Here is a 10,980-nt window from a genome sequence, read left to right as displayed (position 1 = left end):
ACTATTAACCAAACTAATACTGCAAAAGGCTTTTTCCTTGTTCCTCCTATCAGACACCTCCTGGTAGGAGAAACGGCAAGTACAACCATAATGGGGGATTATGTTATTTATTTTCTGTTGGTCTTAGATAAAGTATCTAATATCTCTCTTCAGTAAGAAGATAGGGCAGGACCATATCATATTTAATGTAGATTGTTGTCTTCTGAATGTGCTTACGCCTTTTGACTTTTTCCCAGTCCTTTTTTTCTGGAGGGATCACTACTTAAATCACATTTTTTATAGTAAAAAATCTTTGATTTTGAATAAGCTGCATCCTTTTTTTGCCCATATTGATGATATAATTTATGAATTATATAAGAAGGCTAGATATTTATATTTGATTGGATTTCTTTAGAACTTTCTCTTTAGAACTTCTTCAGTACCTGTGAAGTGGGTCCAGCAGGTTAGTCTCTCCAATATTAGACCAGTTTCAGCACATTTATCCAAGAGCACTGCTGTAGGGAGTCAAATTTGATTAAAAACAAGACACCAACATGGAGCAGGAAATCTTGGTGATCCCTAAAATGCTTTCCTTTTTAATTCCCCCCCTGTTAATGTCCTCCAGTGGTGCCATGCATCCATCTTCCACCACTGCACAAGGGTGTTGCATTTCTTATCCAATTGGGAGGAGCTGTTGACACGGTTCCCAGCTTGCTATCTACTGAGGTGCAATATATGGGTTAGGGAAAAAAAAAGCTATGTGATCACTGACCGGTTGGGCGTTGAATGAACCACCAGCCGTTCGCTTCTGAATCTCCTTATGGCCACCCACCACTGACGACCCACCAGTGCTAGTATCTATTTCACATTGTGCATTAAGATACGATAAAGTCAATCTAAGTAAAGAGTTTTATAGAAAGTAAAATTTAATATCTGACAGGAGTTATGATTAAATCTGGATTCATTTCACACTTCACCATCTGTCGCCACTTCCCCCAGCCTCTAAAATGTGTATCCTATGTGCACAGGTCAGAGTTTAGTATTTGATGAAATAGGCATTTTCACAACAAGGTTGTTTTCTATAGATCACATTTCTGTGGAAAGTGGCATAAATGGGTTTCATGTGCATCCGCAAGCTTTATGAATGAGACCTTTGATTTCCAATATTTATAAGAAATCACTGTCTGTTTATATGAATTTTTCTGATTAAATAAGGAAAACAGATCTCACCTGCTAAAGGAGCCATATAAACCACACACACAGGCACACTCATGCATTCACAACACAGGCGTGTGGATCCAGGTGTCCAGGGACACAAGGTTATGCTTAATAAAAGCATAACTATGTGCCTCATCTAGATTTACTACTAAAATTGTGTAATAATCAAAGGTTTTGTTTTAGATGTTTGTATACAGTATATGCAGGGCTCGATATTAACCATTGCCTGATCTCCCAGGGCAAGTCGTTTTTATTGTTGGGAGAGTACAAATTTCATTGCATTTGCACGCTGGGCAATTGCAGTGATTGCAAAATTTTTTTATGTATCACTCAAAATTACTTTAAAATCACCGACATTCAATGAAAACGACCCAGAAGCGTTGCCGGCGCCATTTTTGTTGTTTTGTACACGTTCTCTCGTGATTTGAAAAAGCCACGTGATTCTGCCAGATGGCGTGATTTTTGTCCGAGAATTGCCGTGAATCAGACACATTTTTTTCCAACTTGGCAGGCTAAAAAACAACAAGGCAAAAAAAAAAATGTAAGTACAGTAACACACCCACCACCTGTTTTACCCTCCACCCATTTCACCCACCACCCAGGTAACCCTAGATTAAAAATTATCGATCAGGGATTAGGAAAATTGGCATAATTGTATGCCATGCACACAGTGTAAATATGGCTATCATATGGCAGTCTTCTGTACAGTGGTCATACATTAAAAAATGTTCATTAAATTTTTTTCTCTTTGACATTGGAGCAGTGCATTTAACTGTTATAGAGCTCAACATGTTAAATTGGTGAGCTATTATGTTATTATTATTGTCCTGTTGCTGCATTTATTTTTTCAGGGAAAACTAATCCTGAGTCAGTTAAAAGTCAGGGAATTCTGAAATTATGTAAGACTGTGGAAACCCTGTATAAAATAACTATGTATAATGATTCTCTAGAAAAGTCACATTATACTAATAGTATTATCTTGTATAAACATACCGTGACTCTAAAATAAAAGTTATTCATTTGTGACATTGACTTCTGTCTTGTGATTTATCTTAAAGCTACAGTGTGTAATAATTACAGGGATATACAGTCAGAAATGTAATATATTGTACATAACTATGTTATTTATCATCATCTACGAGCTCAGCCTCTTAACCTTAATATTTGCGTTGCCTTAGAATTCGTTATTTATAATTACATAGGAGCGGGTCTCGCAGCCATGGAGGCAGACATCTTTGCGCTACGGCAGCGCAGAGCTAACAAAAATAATTTTCTGGATATATACCTCGGTTACTTCTCTCCGGCTCCTTTGGAGATCTTCAAGCCTTTCCTCCTCTGCTCTAGTCACCCCGCTGGCACCTCTCCCTCGCCTGGCCCTGGCTGCATGCCCACCCCGGCCTCTCTGCCCTCTTCCTCGCCTTCTTCCTCTCCCTCTTCTTCGCCTTGTAACCCCCGTGCCACAAACAAGACTTGGACTCTGTAAACGGGGAATATATATTCTTCCAGCGAACACAATCTCGCTGTTAAACTAATGACTACAATTAGTTAATCTGTTTATATCACCATGCAAAGCAGCTCACCAAAACGTCACAACGATGTAGAAAAAATAACGGGTATATTTATTATCTTAAGTCTACATGAAATCTATACCCTACACAGACTAATGAAATACTATCTGTAAAGTTATCTATGTAAACAAACCTCATCACTTGAGAAGGTAGGTGATGCGGACGTTGTGGAAGACATTTTGTCCCGTAACGCTCGCCGTACTGTTGGGGGGGAGAAGCGGTGGGGGGGGCGATGTTCATGTTGCTGCGGTCTGCAGTCTGGACGTTAGATGTCGCTGAAAATTACACACTGTAGCTTTAAGTTTTTAACCTGCCAAGTTTTTTTTTGATTTTTAACATTACAATTTATATTTTTCCAAGCACACAACAGTTTAAAGCAAAGTTTAGTTTGAAAAGAATGTGCAGGAAGGATTGAAATGCATGTTAACACGGTAATGTAGGCTTGAGTTCATTATCTGACACATGCATATACACACCAGGAACCTGTAAACTTAAAAAAATACTGAATTATAAAAAATATTTAAAAAACAAACATGTGTCATTGATATATATACAAAAATGAATATTAGGAACTATATTTATCAAACATTATACTGGGCAAGTAAAAATTGTTTCTGGGCAAATGAAATGTGAAATTCACTTGCCCAAAAGGCAAGTGGTAAAAATCCTTAACTTCAACCCCTGATATGTAATAACTGCATGTCCATGGATACTCCCTCTTTTGTTGTGGTTGCTCTGTTGTGTTTTTTTTGTTTTTTTTTTTTTGTATGTTTCTTCCTCCTTCATGTCATGGAAGCAGACTTCTAGGAGCTAGACTATATTTTCTGTTTTTTTTCTCCTTTATTCTCTACCTCTCCCTCTTTTTCTCTTTTTTTCTCCTTCCTCTCAATTCTTATCCCCTCTCCCTTTTTCATCTCCCTTTCCGTCTCTCTGTCAATTGTATATGTTTTTTTTCCTCCCAAAGCCATTTCTTTACCCACTTTTAAAACTTTTGTTACATATATAAATATGAGTGGTTTAATAACTGATTCAAAGCAAACAGTAAGTTCCTCTTAATGCCAAAAGGTAGCTCTAAAAATTTTTTTCATAGTGTTCTTTGAAGTTAGCTATTTTATCTTTGAAGAGGTTGTTTGTACAAAATTCTGAAGATATTTGGTTTGTTATTTTATAAACAAACCAAAGATCATTTATGCCAGAGCTCTTGATTTGTTCTCCAATCTCTTAGAGTACAATGACCACTAGTCTGAAGTACCAAGAGTTCAGAGTAAATTACAGGCCTGATTTGAAAAAAAAAAAAGAAATTTAGGCAGGGGTCTTTTCCCACTAGATAATGCTTTGAAGACCTGGTTTTAAGATTGCAAGTCACTTTAGATGGAGGGATGATTACTGAAAAAAAGTACACTCATTCTGATAAGTTTAAAGACCCATCTTGCACTGGCAGAAATCCTGGTGCTGTTTTTACTTTACTTCACTTTGATGTCTTTGAAAGTGCCAGAGACTTCTTTAGGACTGGTTAAACATCTGACTTTATATTTGTTTTCTCTTGCTAAATCTGTTTTTTTTTTTCAGGCAATTCATAGTCAACGGGGAAGATAAAGCAGAAAGTTTGCAATGAGCAATACTCAGGCTGCCCATAGTTTTTAAATAGAGATCAACTTTAATAATTAGTCAGTCACAAATATTTCTTTATTTTAAGTTTGTAGTCCAATTTTCTTTCATTTTATATTCAGTTATTGTATTATACTTCTCATTTTAATGAAATATAATGCTCATCAAACAGCACCCTTAGCATGCACTGGGGCAGTTTTTTTAGCCGAGGGTGAAGAGGCAGGGATGAGGATCAGCACCTCCAAATCCGAGGCCATGGTTCTCCATCGGAGAAAGGTGGACTCCCCTCTTCAGGTCAGTGGGGAGTCCTTGTCTTAGGGGTCTTGTTCAGGAGCGTGGGACGGATGCAGAGTGAGATCAATAGACAGATCGGTGAGGCACCAGCAGTGATGCGGTCGCTGTATCGGACTGTTGTGGTGAAGAGGGAGCTAAGTCAGGGGGCAAAGCTCTCGATTTACCGATCAATCTATGTTCCCACCCTCACCTATGTTCAGGAGATGTGGGTAATGACCGAAAGGACAAGATTGCAAATACAAGCGGCCGAAATGAGTTTCCTTCGCAGGGTGGCTTGGCAAACCCTTCGAGATCAGGTCAGGAGCTCAGTTACCCAGGAGAAGCTCGGGGTAGAGTCGTTGGTCCTCCACATTGAAAGGAACCAGCTGAGGTGGCTTGGGTATCTGTTACAGATGACTCCAGGTCAGCTCCCTCAGTTGGTGTTCCAGGCATGTCCTATATTGTGAGGAGCCTCTTGGACAGCCCAGGACAGGCCTGGAGGGACTATGTCTCTGAGGTGGCATGGTGTTGCCTTGGGATCCCCCCAGAGCAGCTGGAGGAGGTGTGTGTGGATCGGGAAGTCTGGGCATCAGTCCTGAGACTGCTGCCTCCGCGACCCTGCCCTGAATAGAGCGGAAGAAAATGGATTGGGTTTTAATTATTGATTTTTATTCTATTGAATAGTTGTATTTTATCCCTATGCCCCTGCATTGTACTTTATTGTACCGAGTGTTTTTGCACGTACAGCCAGTGGGTTGCACATGAAAAAGATACAGTACAACCATATACACACTTGCACTAAAGAGCAAGTTAGAGATGCAGGGAGAGAATATGCACACATGAAATTACTTATCTTTATGTTGTTTGATTTGTTGTGAAAGTATGCCTGAATCAGTGCTTCTGAGTTCCTTGTATGTCTGCTCTGTCTTCTTAAACTCTGATATGGATGTGGCAGAAGGTTGTTCACACTGAACCAGCTTCTGGTGGTTTCTTCCTGTTAAAGGGCAGTTTTCCTTACTCATGTCACTATGTGCATGCTCAGCATCAAGGATTACTACAAAGTCAACATCACACCTCAAGTGACTGACCATTTTTTAGGAATGAATTCAAGTCAATTTTCAGTGCAATCTACTGGGTGTACTTAGATATAAAACGTTTTACCCAATCTGTCCATATGACTTGATTGAATTCACATATTTAAATTACTTCATATTTATTTGTATAAATAATTATAAAAGCATACCACATCCCCAAATACACCATAACGGTAATGTAACAGTTTTACATAAAGTTTGATTCTTTCAAACATACTGCAAAAATATTCAAGTATCTATCAGCTTTAAGAGTTATTACATGGTTTTCTAATGATACTGCCACCTAGGGCCCAAACCCAGAACTGCAGCACCCCTCTGCTTGTTCTCATAGTGCTCATTCATGTTTTTTTTTTTTTTTTTCATCTTACTTGGAGTTGGTGTCTGAGCTGAGCTGAATACCAGTGGCTTCTGAGTATCCACAAAATACATCTTGAGTATACAGCTTCCATTGTTTGATAGGTTGGACACATTTAACACGAACAGCGTGGGAACTTCAACCCGAAGAACATTCAGGGAAAATAGGCTACAGGCATCAGTGTATGGCAAGTCTGCTCATCAAACAATGTTTTAGCCATAAAGGCTCAAATAAAAATTGGTATTTTAAAGATGCTTTTCAGTTAAAACTTACAAAATGTCTCTTTAAATCAAAGTATAAAGAAATGGTGTGTACAATACATGATTGTTGGTTGGGGTAGAGTATTGCTCTAAAATACTTACTATGTAGTGAGGGTATATTTACTATAAAATTGCTGTATAATAATGAACATTCAGTCCTGAAACTCTGGAACAAATTTTCAGAAACGTAAAAATTTTTTAAAACCTTGAGTTTTTACATAAGTTTAAAAATCCATTCATTCGGCATTGCCTTTGAATGTTTCATTGCCTATTGCTATATAATTAATTTCAGTCTCTAGTCCAAATTTCTTTACAGTTTTTTTTATTATTCCCACTGCTATTTTTAATGAAAACTAATAAAATGCCATTGGCTTCCTATCCATTTCCTCAAACTCTTAAGGTTTTTCTTTTATTGTCATTACATTGTCACAAGGGCAGAGCAACGAAATTAACTTCTGCATTTAACCCATCCCCTTGTGGAGCAGTGGACTGTCATGTTTGGTGCCCGAGGAGCAGCGTGGGATCTTGCTCAGAGACCCAGAGTGGCAGTCTGTGGAAGGGGGGCTCGAAGTTAGGGCATAGGCTTTATGCCCTAACTACTAGGCCATCACCCCAAAGTATCAGCTGTTTGGATTGACAGAGTATATTCCCTGAAAATTTCTAAAAGTATCTACCCTTATGCAATGCAGTATCAATCTGTTGACAATCACTTGAAAATTTTTTTTTATAAAATAAATAATAGGATGATAAGAGGATCTTGAAAATGGTAAATTGTTCTTATTAATTGCCTTTGCACTTTTTAACTGAGAAGTAAAATAATTTCCATATTTCACAAGAACATTTAGAAAACCAAGGCATGTTTAGTTCATTTTTTTTCTGTTACAAAAAAAGGACAAACAAATAACACAATATCAGTGCCACTTTTTTATTTTCAAAGCCTTAAGTCAATATTGTAACATTAAGTGAAATGAAGATATGTTGCATAAATTTTTTTCCTTTCACTAGTTACATAAAAAAAAAAAACATATACTGTTGTATAAATAAGTTGTGATACCAGCTTTGTTTTTTAAAAGCTACAGGTTTGAATCTGGCAAATCAAAGCATAATAAAGATAAGCGCAAATATTTAGGGTTTTCGAAAAAAAATATGAGAAATAAACTTAAAGCAATGGTTAGGTGTCGGATAGTTGAACAGGGTAATGTTGACAAAATGTTCACATAGGGTAATGAGATTATAGCTGTTCTAATTCAGTACTGATTGCCAGCCAGTTGGCAGGTGCACTAACAGTCATGCTAACATTTGGTTAGCATTAGTAAGCATTTCATTTGGATGCTGATCCCCTTTGATTCCCTAATTCAGCACCATTTCTCAATGGCTTGACTTGACTTTTTTTGATTCTGTTTTAGATTTTTTGGATAACCAGAAATAAATATTCATATATTCATATATTTTAAAGCCATATATTACAATCATTTTTTTTATTGACTATAAAATTAATTCTTCTATTCTACAAAACACTAGATGTTATGTGGATGTGGTGAAATACAATAAAATAATATTAAAATCATTTTGTGATGGAAAAGTTTGACCTTTAACTCACAAATAACAAACATAAAAATTTTATCTGAGTACTACTTAAGGTAGTTTGTTAAACCAGTAGTACATAGTGTGTACTTTACCCCAGTTGGAGAACAATAGACTTAGACAAATGGATCAATGCTTTGTCACAATCATTTCAAATTTGACAGGAAACTTCTACACACTCCTAATGCTGTAATAAGGTGAAAGGCCTGCTGTTGTAAACAATGAGTAAGTCTGCAGAACAGCTGGTATGTTTCTTTTTAATTGCTTCAAAAAATAAAATCGAGGCTTGGTAAGTAGCAACATCTCTCTTTAAAGAGTGTTTGTCAGTATTATCATTACTCTAAATGACAGTTGCTAATAAGGTACAATGTGGATAATTGTTCTAATTGCCTGATGAGAACAAACAAATGTCTCCTAGGGACATACCAGGCTCTAGCTTTGAAACCAGATGCAGCTGCTGGCAACTGTAGCTATATAAGCGATAGACCTAATTACAGGGCAATTCACAGACATTACTGTCTATCCAGTGGACACCGAATCATGAGAGGAAAGGAAATTGGGGAAAAGAGAGGATGACGTGTTAGAATGCAACCAGCATGATGTTCTAGAAAGACACTTTAGACCACCGAAATGTGTACATTAAAAGGTTTTTTTTTTTTAGATCCATGTTTGGTCAGAGTGATACTCTATCAAAGCAGAACCTAGAAAATCTTTTGAGCAGGAAACCCTTTTTAATGTCCTCTCATGCTAGTCCTACATTTACTTTTAATAGAAATGGAGCTAAACGTTTTTTTTATGTATACTTTATCTCTGTTTTTTTTAACAGTGGCTGATAAAGCTCTTGCAAAAAATATAACCTTTTTTGGCATAGTGGGGCTTCACAAAAAAAGTGAAACTGTGGGTTAATTTTTGTCAGAAGTTAATTGTTTGCCCTGGGTAGGGTGAGATCAATGCATTTAAACATTGCATTAGAGCTAAGGGCCTTTAATTCCTTTAAGGATGTGAGCTCAGACACCAAACCATTGGAGGCATTTTGAGCCACTTAGTGGCTGGGAACCAAGGTGAACACCACCTGTAGGAGGGGGATGACCTTTTAGTGATAATTTCCTCACAAACTGCAATAACTACAAAAAGCAGGATGTTACTCTTCATGTGATGTGTTTCCTGTTATATTTTGGCGTCTTAACACTGTATGTTTTATTCGATTATCATGTCAGTTTACATGGGTAATCCAAGAAGCAAGTCGATACAAAAGAAAATGGAAACACAATTTACAGACTATAACTAAATTGCAGCAATCGGGGTTCTGTTTGTGTGTTAATGAATCAGAAACGCCCTTCCCCATTTAAAACAGCTTTATTTACATCAATAGTTTTTTTCTGTTGTGCTCTATTTTAGTTTATCAGTTTTTTAAATCACATGAATTTCTGTTGTTTTTCTCCTACTTACAGCTGTAGGCTCAGTGTTTACGATGTGCTCTCTTTCAACCTTTTTGACATGAAAGTCAGCTCAGAGCTCATCTGCTTTTTCTTTTCTAGACAGAGTCACCAATTGATCTATGTAACTGTTACCTTTTCTAACATAGAGAGTAAGTATAGATCAGATCTTCTATATTTCTTTAATTCTTTTTGTGAAACTGTTTTAGATTTCTGCTGGAAGCCGGAGCTCAAAGCAGCAAGATGGCTCAGATCTGATCGCATGGGAAAGGAAGCAGTCACTACTCTTTTCCACTTTTCTATCCTCAGCTCAGATTCAGATTGTTCATGCTACTACTTTTCCTTATGATCAGAGTTTGTACATGCCTGCTCATGTCTCCTTCTCAGTTCAGCTTATTATCTTATTCTAATTAAACAACAGGTACATTTGTTCTCTTTGCTCATATAGTCATAGTAACAGAGTATACATGTTGTTCCATTGCACAAGTGCTTGACACAAGTAATTAATCATGTGATGACATATGGCCTGTTCTCACTGTATTTAGACAGGTGGTTAATTGACAATTCAGTAGATAAATAAATGTAGTCTATGTTATACATAAACGTACTATACATTTTTCTAATTATCTCATTTAATCTATAACTAATGAAAGTGGAGCCTAGGTGGAAGTTCAACGGAATAAACTGATTACTTACCCTCACCCGCCTCCGACACAAGCTAATCAGCTTTGAAACACACCTCCACGAAAGCTCAATCAGCATTCAGAGTTCATCTTAAAAGGTCTCCAATCCACAACTCCATCTGCTACCAACAGTGCAGGCTGTGGTTGCGCTTGTCTAATTTCGATTCAGATGACCCTGTTTCAACCCACCTCCATCTCCTTCTCCACCATTGTAGCTACAGCTTCAACAGAGTGTAATTCCTCCAGGACACTTACTGCGTTCACTGTCTCATCACACCCAGTCCGGCAGGAGACCGCCATGTTGAGCCTGGTTATGCCAGAGGTTTCTTCCCAATGGGTTTTTTTTCTCTCCACTGTCGCTTCATACTTGCTCATCATTGACAGGTTCTTGCAACCTGTGTTATCCAAGCCGGACTTCCATCTTCCAGGTCCTTAAGTGAAGCTCTAGTATCAGCTCACACAGTCCACTGGATCTCTCCATACAGCTCAAGCACACCATCACTTCCTCTATCTCCATTCCACCACCAGTTTCAGGCCTGTTCTTTATTCCTGTTCATGCATATCAAACAAAATTCAGCACAAATGTTTCCTGCCGAGGTCCAAGCGGCGAAGACTAAAGTAATTATATCAATAAAATTCTTCTAATTGTCTTTTTCTTTCCGTGTGAGTTTTTCAGATTAAAATTATATGTTTTCTTTTTATTTAGATGAAACTGAAATCCCTTGGCTAGGAAAAATTACTGTACTTTCACTATATGCCAACATCATTGATATTAGTCTAAGTAGAGTAGATGTGTTCAGTGTGACAAAAAAATAGTATGACATTTAAGCTCTCGCTATAGGTGAACTTCGATTCTTGTTTTCATTTAAAAAAAATGTTCTAGTTATTTTAAAGCTATAGAACTTTGTTTCTTCTGTTTTTA

Source organism: Cyprinodon tularosa, unplaced genomic scaffold, assembly GCF_016077235.1.
Source record: "Cyprinodon tularosa strain WSP-4 unplaced genomic scaffold, ASM1607723v1 ctg30, whole genome shotgun sequence".
NCBI classification, from domain to species: Eukaryota; Metazoa; Chordata; class Actinopteri; order Cyprinodontiformes; family Cyprinodontidae; genus Cyprinodon; species Cyprinodon tularosa.
This window is presented reverse-complemented; position numbering follows the sequence as displayed.